Here is a 3,432-nt window from a genome sequence, read left to right as displayed (position 1 = left end):
TATTAGGGCCCTGAGAATAAACAACACTGTAGATTAAAACCATCACTAGACCTGAAAAAACACTCATCCTGTCCATACTCAGAAATTCCACCCATCTTCTCTTCTTACTAAGATCATTCCTCCTTATTTCTATTTAGAGCACATCACCTGGCATTGGATAATCTGTATAAATCATCTAGAACCAACCTTTGGTTGCAACTTCTCTTGAATAATCATTAGCTATACTACTTTGGCTCAAAATGGGATGGCACTCAGTTTTGGGCCTGTCCTGGCTACGACATTCTGTCAATGGTGATTAAAAGAGAAAAGGATGAATATTGGCCTCCTGAAAGACAGGAAATTCTGCCTTCCAAAGAAGGACCATATATATGGAACATATTTGTTATTAATTTTCTCTTTCAGGCTGAGAACCTACTCACTAAAGACAGGCAGTGGAGGAAGCACCTGCCCAGAAGGAGAACCCAGAGCAAATGGAAGGAGTAGGGAGGAGCCTGAAGGGCCAGGAATGAAGTGGGCCAACCTGTCCAGCGGAGAAGCTGGGATTACTGGGGAAGCGAGCTATTTTCTACCATTAAGGGCCCATGCAACTGATGTGTAAGGTGAGCAGAACTGGTCAGGAATCCAGTTGTATGAGGGAAGATTCCAGATCAGTGCCAAGGAGAACATCTGTTAGCAGAGAAAGCTTCAAAGGATAGATATTTAATATCTGTATCTCTGCCTCAGTCACCTCAAAAAAAAAAAAAAAGTATAAGGCTCCTCTCTTCTCTTGATGGAGTTTTCCCTGGCATTAAATTGATGGGATCAAAAACAAGCAAAGACAGCTTCTTTGCTTCCTTTCCCCAAGTTACCTTTGTTTATTCCTGGTAATTAAGATGACTATTGCCTTGTAAGAAAAGCTGAAAATTTCCCTCCCTCCCCACTCCACCCCGCCTTCAAAGACACACACACACACACACACACACACGCACGCACGCACGCACGTGTGCGCATGCCAGGCCATCTTGAAAAGTATTGTCAAGCCCAGACCCTCCTGAACTTATAGATTTCCAACTGATTCTTAGGTTGAGGAGCAACACTGAGCCAACCAAGGCCAAAGCTGTGAAAGAATGAAATGCCACGAGTTTAATCAATGTAGCCAGCCAATTTAAACTTCTGTGATTGAAAACATTTCTTCAACTCTTCACTTAATCTTTCTTTATGGGATAAATTAATCATGTGAACAATTCAGGCCTAAAATCAACACAACCAAACTAAATCTAGATAGAAAATGTGCTATATGATTGGAGGCAGAATGGAAGGTAGCAGCCTCTGAATTCAAAACCTTTCATTTTTATTTTCTCGGCTCTGTTGCCATGTTGGTGGGGAAGCTCTTAGAGCCATTCTGAATGTTGTCAGATGCAGGAGGCGGTGTGCAGGGAGGCGTCTGCAACATGAGGAGAGCACAGATACCCTTGAAGAATTCACGTGGAAGGGGAGGGCAAGCATCATAAGTGCACATGTGTGTATGGTTGGTTGGTTGGTTGTTTGGAAAGTAGAAAACGATCATAATGACAACCAAAATGGAGCCCAGCTCCATAACAAGTTGTTGAATAAATAAATGAATTCTGTTTTCTCTGAATCTCTTTGGTTAGTCAAATTGGGATGCCAGGTTAAAATCCTCAGGTCTCTCCTGGCCGTGGCTTGTCCAGAAGCAGTGCTGTGTTAATCCCTGCTCTGCATAGTTCACCTTTGAAGAAGTCCAGAAATCTGTGTCACCCAGACACGTTTCCTCTCAAAATCAAATGACCCTGGCAGCATGCCTCCTGAGTTTTCCTCCCCATTAGTCAGGATTTCCAAATGACTGCTAAATCTGAATCTTGGTCTCCTTCCACCCAGCCACGCCACACAAGTTTCCATGAAACTGCAAAACTAAGAAACCCTTTACGCCACTTGACAGCAAGAAAATAAAATCACAGAGGCAATAAAAAGAAGGACTATAAACCAGTAAATGAAAACAGAAATGAGAAGAGTGAGATCAGGCCTGGGGCACCGCCACAGGGGCTGTCACGTTCCTTATTGAAGAACAGATCCACCTCTTGGAATTGCTGAAAGGTGAGGCTGGAGAGGAGGCGCAGAAGCCCATCCTTGGCTCTCAGCGTACGCCCAAAGCCCTGCTGGAAAGAATCTTAAAATATCTTTCATTTACTCTGCCAGTTCCAAACGCTGGAAGCAGTGTTCTTTCTGTTTCCTCGGCAGAACGCTTTCCGCTTTCCCATTAGGGAGGCCTCTAGTTACCTTCACAGGAGTGAGCTCTCTCTGGAGGGGGCTGCGCTCTAGCTAAAGGGCCCACAGTGACATCCCCAGGGTAGGGTGCAGGGCATACCTTTGAAGACCTGAACTCCTCCTGGGACTGGGCTCATTATCTTCTTCAGCATGGAGGTTTTCTGAAATCAATCCTTCCTGTGCTAAGTAATTAAAACACAAGCAGGAGGCTGGTTCTAGTTTCCTCGTAAATAAACGGAAAATAATGAAATGTTAGGAACTGGCACTGACTGCCAAGTTTTATGGTCGTCCCGTAATTACTTTGGTACAACACAAATTTGTGTGTGTGCCTGAAATAATTATTTGATAACCGTGACCACAGTTCCTAAAATAATTAAGAACTTTAATCATGTACTGAAATTGAGAAAAATAGCCTGATAAATGTTTGCCCTCCTACCTAACTACGTAAATACAAGAATGCTGAGTTGGTCTATTCTGCTGCCTACATGAATATTTATCATGAGCAGAGACGGGTCTGACAAAAACAATTAAGGATTGAGTTGAAAGCCTGACTGGCCTATAAAACTGTGCAATGTCTTACTCCTCAAAGTAGCTGCAAGTACCTTTTGGGGCCTGGAGTGGGGAGGGCATCAAGCCACAGGATAAACAAGGTAAACATTTAGGGCACTTCAATTTTACTGCTTTTATGGGTATAGGGAGCACCTTATGTTTATATCAAAAATAAACACAGCAATATTGTGGAAAAGAATGCAAAATTCACACACATTTCTCAGTATCACAAAGACATTTTGAGCTGGCAGCTACCTCCACAGGGGCCCTCACAGGTCGTCCTTTGTTTTAGGTATTCTTTTATTATTATTATTATTTTTTTTTTTTTTAAGGAAGATTAGCCCTGAGCTAACTGCTGCCAATCCTCCTCTTTTTGCTGAGGAAAAGTGGCCCTGAGCTAACATCTGTGCCCATCTTCCTCTATTTTATACATGGGACGCCTACCACAGCATGGCGTGTCAACTTGTGCCATTTCCGCACCAGAGATCCAAACCGGCGAACTCCAGGCTGCCCAAGCAGAAGGTGCGCACTTAACCCCTGCGCCACCGGGCCAGCCCCTGCTTTAGGTATTCTTTGTGGAACCGTCTATGAAGTGCTCCTATAGTGTCAGGAAGCAATGAC

The 3,432-nt window shown here is 43.7% G+C and overlaps 1 long non-coding RNA gene across 1 annotated transcript; it reads right to left on the bottom strand.

Moving 5' to 3' along the window:
- Positions 1–1,312: 1,312 nt before the first annotated feature.
- LOC138917672 (uncharacterized) lies at positions 1,313–3,432 on the bottom strand. The gene is made up of 2 exons (XR_011426016.1): positions 3,256–3,432; positions 1,313–2,444 (listed from the first exon to the last, which is right to left on the bottom strand). It is a non-coding gene; the product is annotated as an uncharacterized lncRNA (long non-coding RNA).

Source organism: Equus caballus, chromosome 15 (genome assembly GCF_041296265.1).
Source record: "Equus caballus isolate H_3958 breed thoroughbred chromosome 15, TB-T2T, whole genome shotgun sequence".
Taxonomy (NCBI): Eukaryota; Metazoa; Chordata; class Mammalia; order Perissodactyla; family Equidae; genus Equus; species Equus caballus.
Note: the sequence above shows the minus strand (reverse complement) of the source record. Positions and strands in the feature narration are given on the sequence as shown.